Raw genomic sequence first — 8,720 nt, 5'->3', positions numbered from 1 at the left:
GGTTGCGCACCTTTTGTGCGCTCCAAGGTGCGCACGAAGTCGGAGCTCGGTTTGCCCCGGGTGCGCACCTTCGCCAGGGTGCGCACCTTGATGCGCACGCCTTGGCTGGGCTGCGCACCTTGGTGGGCGCCATGGTGCGCACCTTTCGTGCGCTCCAAGGTGCGCACGAAGTCGGAGCTCGGTTTGCCCCGGGTGCGCACCTTGGTGGGCGCCATGGTGCACTCCGAGGTGCCCAAGATTGGTGCGCACCAAGGAGCGCTCCGAAGTGCGCTCCAAGGTGCGCGCGAAGTCGAAAGTTGGGTTAATTGTCCGGTTTGCCTCGGGTGCGCACCTTGCGTGCACCTTCGCCAGGGTGGGCGCCTTGGTGCGCACACCTTGGCTGGGCTGCGCACACCTTGGCACCCGCGTTTCCTTCATTTTAAATTTTTTTTTTTTACAATCTCTCAAGTGGGAAATTCTATAATCTCAACTTTTTTTGCCTTTTCAGGAAACTTTTGAATGGAGCGCATCATTGGTGCGCTCCGAAGTGTGCTCCAAAGCTCTCTCCAGCTGCGTGCACCTGCCCCGGCCGCGCACCCGGCCCCGCCCAGCTTCGCTCACCTGTCCCGGGCGTCTGGTGCGGAACCTTAGAGTAAGAAACATCACCGTGCACCTTGGCCAACGTGCGCGACTCGACCGAGCGCGCACTGGCCGAGGTGCACACCGATTTCACCTGGGTGCGCGCGCAGCACCTCGGGCGCACCGGGGTGCGCGCACAACGCCCGGGTTGCACCGTGGCCTGTGTGCTCGGGGCGCCTCGGGTGCGCGCTCGGTGTCGCCCCCGCGCGCGCGGTAGTGCGGGCAGCGCACCCCGGCCCGGCCCGGCCCCGACGAGAACGCAAACGGGCAAAAGGTTTATTCAAATAGCATTGCGACGCCCGGCGAAAAACTAAAAAAGGGTGCAACACCGGGACTTCCCGGGAGGTCACCCATCCCAGTACTACTCCGGCCCAAGCGCGCTTAACTGCGGAGTTCTGATGGGATCCGGTGCACTAACGCTGGTATGATCGCACCCGTTATGAGCTTGTCGCAGTGTGTACTTAGCAAACCGCGACCCACGTGCGAATCCACCCCGGCCACCCACCCCCGTCGAGGTGCACACCCTCCCTCGCGAAGTGCGCCCCGTTCGCCAAGTGTGAGCCCTGCCCGGGTGCGCGCACCTTGCTAGGGCGTCGGGTGTGCACCCGGCCCGGCCTACGTGCGTGCACCTGGAGGGGGCGTCGTGTGCGTGCAGTGTCCCGTCTGCAACGCGGTGCCCACACACCACCTCGGGCGCAACGACCTGCGCTCACATGTGGGCCGAGTGCACCTTGGTGCATGTTCGGGGCGCCTCGGGTGCACGCTCGATCTTGCCCCGGTGCACCAAGGCGCTCGGTTTGCCCCGGGTGCGCACTTGGTGCAAGGTGGGCACCCAAAATAGGGATCAAGCACCAAAACACAAGTTTCGGGATGCAAAATGGGACCCAAGGACCACAAATGCGTTCCAAGACCCATGATGGGTCCACGAGAACAAAAATGTGTTCCGAGACTTAATAAACAAATATTGGGTTTTAGGAGAAGAAACATGCTCTGATGCCCAAAACGAGAATCGACCCCGAAAAGGCCACAGGCCAAAAGTGGGATGCGAGACAAAAAAAAATGGGACCCGAGGACCAAAATTGGGTTCCCAGGTCGAAGACAGGGCAACCGGACAAGAAACGACCTCTAAGGCTCGAAATGAGTCCCGACGACTAAAACTTGACAAGAAGCACCCATCAGGCACCCAACTCGACACCCATGGGATGCCGACCCACCCGGGCTTCCACCTAGCACACCTTGGCACCCACCCACCCTCGCACCCAACCTCGCACCCAACTTAGCACCTTTGAACCCACATTGGCACTCACCCTGACCCTGGCACCTTGGAACCCACATTGGCACTCACCTTGACCCTGGCACCCACCTTTGCACTCACCTTGGGACCCACCCTGGCTCCCACCTCGGCACCCACCCAGACACCCACCTTGGTTCCTTGGCACCCACCTTGGATCCTTGGCACCCACCCCGACACCCACCTTGGCACGCAACTTGGCTACTTGCCACCCACCTTGGCTCCTTGACGCCCACCCCGACAACCACCCCGTGACCTACCCTGGCTAGGGTTGGTGCACACCCACCCTGGTGCCCACCTTGGCACCCACCCTATGACCCACCTTGGCACGCACCTTAGTACCCACCCCGTTACCCACCCTAGGACCCACCCCGTGACCCACCTTGGCCAGGGTGGGTGCCTTGGTGCGCACAACTTGCCTGGGCTGCACACCAGGGCGGGCTCAAGATGGCACCCGCGTTCCGTTTTTTTCACTATCTTTCAAAACGGAAATTTTAAAATCTCATTTTTTTCTTTTTTTTGCCTTTTCTGGAAATTAGTGAAGGCAGCGCATCAAAGGTGCGCAATGCTGGTGCGAACCCGGGAGCGCTCCGATGTGTGCTCCAAGGTGCGGCGTGCACGAAGTCCGAGCCCGGTTTGCCCCGGGTGCGCACCTCGCGTGCACCTTCGCCGGGGTGAGCACCTTGGCTGGGTTGCGCGCCCTGGTGCGTACCAAGGAGCGCTCTGAAGTGTGCTCCAAGGTGCGGCGTGCACGAAGTCGGAGCCCGGTTTGCCCCGGGTGTGCACCTCGGGTGCGCACCTCGCGTGCACCTTCGCTGCGGTGGGCACCTTGGCTGGGTTGCGCGCCTTGGTGGGCACCATGCAGTGCACGAAGTCGGAGCCCGGTTTGCCCCGGGCGCGCACCTCCGCCAGGGTGGGCACCTTGGTGCGCACAACTTGCCTGGGCTGCGCATCAGGAAGGGCTCAAGATGGCACCCGCGTTCCGTTTTTTTCACTATCTTTCAGAACGGAAATTTTAAAATATCGTTTTTTTTTGCCTTTTCTGGAAATTAGTGAAGGCAGCGCATCAAAGGTGCGCAACGCTGGTGCGAACCTGGGAGCGCTCCGATGTGTGCTCCAAGGTGCGGCGTGCACGAAGTCGGAGCCCGGTTTGCCTCGGGTGCGCCCTGGTGGGCACCATGGTGCGCACCAAGGAGCGCTCCAAAGTGTGCTCCAAGGTGCGGCCTGCACGAAGTCGGAGCCCGGTTTGCCCCGGGTGTGCACCTCGGGTGGGCACCTTGGTGCGCATGCCTTGCCTGGGCTGCGCACCAGGGCGGGCTCAAGATGGCACCCGCGTTCCTTTTTTTTCACTATCTTTCAAAACGGAAATTTTAAAATCTCATTTTTTTTTGCCTTTTTCTGGAAATTAGTGAAGGCAGCGCATCAAAGGTGCGCACATCGCTGCCCACCACGGTGCGCAACGCCGGTGGGCACCCGGGAGTGCTTCGAAGTGTGCTCCAAGGTGCCTGCGTGCACGTTGTCGGAGCCCGGTTTGCCCCGGGTGCGCACCTCGCGTGCACCTTCGTCGGGGTGGGCACCTTGGCTTGGTTTGCCCCGGCTGCGCTCCGAAGCGGGGTTATTGGAGCGCCGCCTCTTTTTTGTCGGAGCGTTTGGTGGGGTTTCTCGCATTGGCTCTTCCGAGGCCCCGTTGCCACCCTGGCGCGCACGAAGTCGGAAGTAGGGTTAATTGCCCGGGTGCGCACCTTTGCCAGGGTGGCACCTTACCTGGGCTGCGCACCAGGGGCGGGCTCAAGATGGCACGCGCGTTCCGTTTTTTTCACTATCTTTCAAAACGGAAATTTTAAAATCTCCTTTTTTTTTTGCCTTTTCTGGAAATTAGTGAAGGCAGCGCATCAAAGGTGCGCACCTCGCTGCCCACCTTGGTGTGCTCTGAGGTGCGCACCCCGGGAGCGCTACGAAGTGTGCTCCAAGGTGCGGCGTGCACGTTGTCGGAGCCCCGGTTTGCCCCGGGTGCGCACCTCGCCTGCACCTTGGCCGGGGTGGGCACCTTGGCTGGGTTTGCCCAGGGTGCGCTCCGAAGCGGGGTTACTGGAGCGCCCCCCTCTTTTTTTGTCAGAGAGTTTGGTGGGGTTTCTCGCATTGGCTCTTCCCAGGCCCGGTTGTTGGGTGCGCTCCCACCCTGGCGCGCGCGAAGTTGGAAGTTGGGTTAATTGCCCGGGCGCGCACCTTCGCCAGGGTGGGCACCTTGGTGCGCAAACCTTGGCTGGGCTGCGCACCAGGGCGGGCTCAAGATGGCACCAGCATTCCCTTTTTCTCACTATCTTTCAAAACGGAAATTTTAAAATCTCGTTTTTTTTTTGCCTTTTATGGAAATTAGTGAAGGCATCGCATCAAAGGTGCGCACCTCGCTGCCCACCTTGGTGTGCTCCGAGGTGCCCACCACGGTGCGCAACGCCGGTGCGAACCCGGGAGCGCCCCGATGTGTGCTCCAAGGTGCGGCGTGCACGAAGTCGGACCCCGGTTTGCCCCGGGTGCGCACCTCGCGTGCACCTTGGTGCGCACACCTTGGCTGGGTTGCGCGGCCTGGTGGGCACCATGGTGCGCACCAAGGAGCGCTCCGAAGTGTGCTCCAAGGTGCCGGCGTGCACGAAGTCGGAGCCCGGTTTGCCCCGGGTGCGCACCTTCGCCGCGGTGGGCACCATGGCGTGCACGAAGTCGGAGCCCGGTTTGCCCCGGGTGCGCACCTCGCGTGCACCTTCGCCGGGGTGGGCACCTCGGCTGGGTTGCGCGCCCTGGTGCGCACCAAGGAGCGCTCTGAAGTGTGCTCCAAGGTGCGGCGTGCACGAAGTCGGAGCCCGGTTTGCCCCGGGTGTGCACCTCGCGTGCACCTTCGCTGCGGTGGGCACCTTGGCTGGGTTGCGCGCCTTGGTGGGCACCATGCAGTGCACGAAGTCGGAGCCCGGTTTGCCCCGGGCGCGCACCTCCGCCAGGGTGGGCACCTTGGTGCGCACAACTTGCCTGGGCTGCGCACCAGGAAGGGCTCAAGATGGCACCCGCGTTCCGTTTTTTTCACTATCTTTCAGAACGGAAATTTTAAAATATCGTTTTTTTTTGCCTTTTCTGGAAATTAGTGAAGGCAGCGCATCAAAGGTGCGCAACGCTGGTGCGAACCTGGGAGCGCTCCGATGTGTGCTCCAAGGTGCGGCGTGCACGAAGTCGGACCCCGGTTTGCCCCGGGTGCGCACCTCGCGTGCACCTTGGTGCGCACACCTTGGCTGGGTTGCGCGCCCTGGTGGGCACCATGGTGCGCACCAAGGAGCGCTCCGAAGTGTGCTCCAAGGTGCGGCGTGCACGAAGTCGGAGCCCGGTTTGCCCCGGGTGCGCACCTCGCGTGCACCTTCGCCGCGGTGGGCACCATGGCGTGCACGAAGTCGGAGCCCGGTTTGCCCCGGGTGCGCACCTCGCGTGCACCTTCGCCGGGGTGGGCACCTTAGTGTGCAGACCTTGGCTGGGTTGCGCGCCCTGGTGGGCACCATGGTGCGCACCAAGGAGCGCTCCGAAGTGTGCTCCAAGGTGCGGCCTGCACGAAGTCGGAGCCCGGTTTGCCCCGGGTGTGCACCTCGGGTGGGCACCTTGGTGCGCATGCCTTGCCTGGGCTGCGCACCAGGGCGGGCTCAAGATGGCACCCGCGTTCCTTTTTTTTCACTATCTTTCAAAACGGAAATTTTAAAATCTCATTTTTTTTTGCCTTTTTCTGGAAATTAGTGAAGGCAGCGCATCAAAGGTGCGCACCTCGCTGCCCACCACGGTGCGCAACGCCGGTGGGCACCCGGGAGTGCTTCGAAGTGTGCTCCAAGGTGCTGCGTGCACGTTGTCGGAGCCCGGTTTGCCCCGGGTGCGCACCTCGCGTGCACCTTCGTCGGGGTGGGCACCTTGGCTGGGTTTGCCCCGGCTGCGCTCCGAAGCGGGGTTATTGGAGCGCCGCCTCTTTTTTTGTCGGAGCGTTTGGTGGGGTTTCTCGCATTGGCTCTTCCGAGGCCCGGTTGCCACCCTGGCGCGCACGAAGTCGGAAGTAGGGTTAATTGCCCGGGTGCGCACCTTTGCCAGGGTGGGCACCTTACCTGGGCTGCGCACCAGGGCGGGCTCAAGATGGCACGCGCGTTCCGTTTTTTTCACTATCTTTCAAAACGGAAATTTTAAAATCTCCTTTTTTTTTTGCCTTTTCTGGAAATTAGTGAAGGCAGCGCATCAAAGGTGCGCACCTCGCTGCCCACCTTGGTGTGCTCTGAGGTGCGCACCCGGGAGCGCTACGAAGTGTGCTCCAAGGTGCGGCGTGCACGTTGTCGGAGCCCGGTTTGCCCCGGGTGCGCACCTCGCCTGCACCTTGGCCGGGGTGGGCACCTTGGCTGGGTTTGCCCAGGGTGCGCTCCGAAGCGGGGTTACTGGAGCGCCCCCTCTTTTTTTGTCAGAGCGTTTGGTGGGGTTTCTCGCATTGGCTCTTCCCAGGCCCGGTTGTTGGGTGCGCTCCCACCCTGGCGCGCGCGAAGTTGGAAGTTGGGTTAATTGCCCGGGCGCGCACCTTCGCCAGGGTGGGCACCTTGGTGCGCACACCTTGGCTGGGCTGCGCACCAGGGCGGGCTCAAGATGGCACCAGCATTCCCTTTTTCTCACTATCTTTCAAAACGGAAATTTTAAAATCTCGTTTTTTTTTTGCCTTTTATGGAAATTAGTGAAGGCATCGCATCAAAGGTGCGCACCTCGCTGCCCACCTTGGTGTGCTCCGAGGTGCCCACCACGGTGCGCAACGCCGGTGCGAACCCGGGAGCGCCCCGATGTGTGCTCCAAGGTGCGGCGTGCACGAAGTCGGACCCCGGTTTGCCCCGGGTGCGCACCTCGCGTGCACCTTGGTGCGCACACCTTGGCTGGGTTGCGCGGCCTGGTGGGCACCATGGTGCGCACCAAGGAGCGCTCCGAAGTGTGCTCCAAGGTGCGGCGTGCACGAAGTCGGAGCCCGGTTTGCCCCGGGTACGCACCTCGCGTGCACCTTCGCCGGGGTGGGCACCTCGGCTGGGTTGCGCGCCCTGGTGCGCACCAAGGAGCGCTCCGAAGTGTGCTCCAAGGTGCGGCGTGCACGAAGTCGGAGCCCGGTTTGCCCCGGGTGCGCACCTTCGCCGCGGTGCGCACCATGGCGTGCACGAAGTCGGAGCCCGGTTTGCCCCGGGTGCGCACCTCGCGTGCACCTTCGGCGGGGTTGCGCGCCCTGGTGGGCACCATGGTGCGCACCAAGGAGCGCTCCGAAGTGTGCTCCAAGGTGCGGCGTGCACGAAGTCGGAGCCCGGTTTGCCCCGGGTGCGCACCTCGCGTGCACCTTCGGCGGGGTTGCGCGCCCTGGTGGGCACCATGGTGCGCACCAAGGAGCGCTCCGAAGTGTGCTCCAAGGTGCGGCGTGCACGAAGTCGGAGCCCGGTTTGCCCCGGGTGCGCACCTCGCTGTGCACCTTCGCCGCGGTGGGCACCATGGCGTGCACGAAGTCGGAGCCCGGTTTGCCCCGGGTGCGCACCTCGCGTGCACCTTCGCCGGGGTGGGCACCTCGGCTGGGTTGCGCGCCCTGGTGCGCACCAAGGAGCGCTCCGAAGTGTGCTCCAAGGTGCGGCGTGCACGAAGTCGGAGCCCGGTTTGCCCCGGGTGCGCACCTCGCGTGCACCTTCGCCAGGGTGGGCACCTCGGTGCGCACACCTTCTCAATGTTTTCTTGCCTTTTCTGGAAATTGGTGAAGGCAGCGCATCAAAGGTGCGCACCTCGGTGTGCTCCGAGGTGCGAACCCGAGAGCGCTCCGAGGTGCCCACGAAGTCGAAAGTCGGGTTAATTGCATTGTTTTCCCCGGGTGCGCTCCGAGGTGCGCAACATCGGCGCGCACCAAGGAGGGCTCCGAAGTGTGCTCCAAGGTGCGCACGATGGCGTGCACCTCTGGTGCGCACGATTCGGAGCTCGGTTTGACCGGGGTGCGCACACCTTGGCTGGGTTGCGCACCTTTTGTGCGCTCCAAGGTGCGCACGAAGTCGGAGCTCGGTTTGCCCCGGGTGCGCACCTTCGCCAGGGTGCGCACCTTGATGCGCACGCCTTGGCTGGGCTGCGCACCTTGGTGGGCGCCATGGTGCGCACCTTTCGTGCGCTCCAAGGTGCGCACGAAGTCGGAGCTCGGTTTGCCCCGGGTGCGCACCTTGGTGGGCGCCATGGTGCACTCCGAGGTGCCCAAGATTGGTGCGCACCAAGGAGCGCTCCGAAGTGCGCTCCAAGGTGCGCGCGAAGTCGAAAGTTGGGTTAATTGTCCGGTTTGCCTCGGGTGCGCACCTTGCGTGCACCTTCGCCAGGGTGGGCGCCTTGGTGCGCACACCTTGGCTGGGCTGCGCACACCTTGGCACCCGCGTTTCCTTCATTTTAAATTTTTTTTTTTTACAATCTCTCAAGTGGGAAATTCTATAATCTCAACTTTTTTTGCCTTTTCAGGAAACTTTTGAATGGAGCGCATCATTGGTGCGCTCCGAAGTGTGCTCCAAAGCTCTCTCCAGCTGCGTGCACCTGCCCCGGCCGCGCACCCGGCCCCGCCCAGCTTCGCTCACCTGTCCCGGGCGTCTGGTGCGGAACCTTAGAGTAAGAAACATCACCGTGCACCTTGGCCAACGTGCGCGACTCGACCGAGCGCGCACTGGCCGAGGTGCACACCGATTTCACCTGGGTGCGCGCGCAGCACCTCGGGCGCACCGGGGTGCGCGCACAACGCCCGGGTTGCACCGTGGCCTGTGTGCTCGGG

At 62.8% G+C, this 8,720-nt stretch overlaps 1 non-coding gene across 1 annotated transcript; it reads right to left on the bottom strand.

Moving 5' to 3' along the window:
* Positions 1-935: 935 nt before the first annotated feature.
* LOC131873372 (5S ribosomal RNA) lies at positions 936-1,054 on the bottom strand. Its single transcript, XR_009371333.1, has one exon. It is a non-coding gene; the product is annotated as a 5S ribosomal RNA (ribosomal RNA).
* Positions 1,055-8,720: the final 7,666 nt, after the last annotated feature.

Source organism: Cryptomeria japonica, unplaced genomic scaffold (assembly GCF_030272615.1).
Source record: "Cryptomeria japonica unplaced genomic scaffold, Sugi_1.0 HiC_scaffold_1618, whole genome shotgun sequence".
Classification (NCBI taxonomy): Eukaryota; Viridiplantae; Streptophyta; class Pinopsida; order Cupressales; family Cupressaceae; genus Cryptomeria; species Cryptomeria japonica.
Note: the sequence above shows the minus strand (reverse complement) of the source record. Positions and strands in the feature narration are given on the sequence as shown.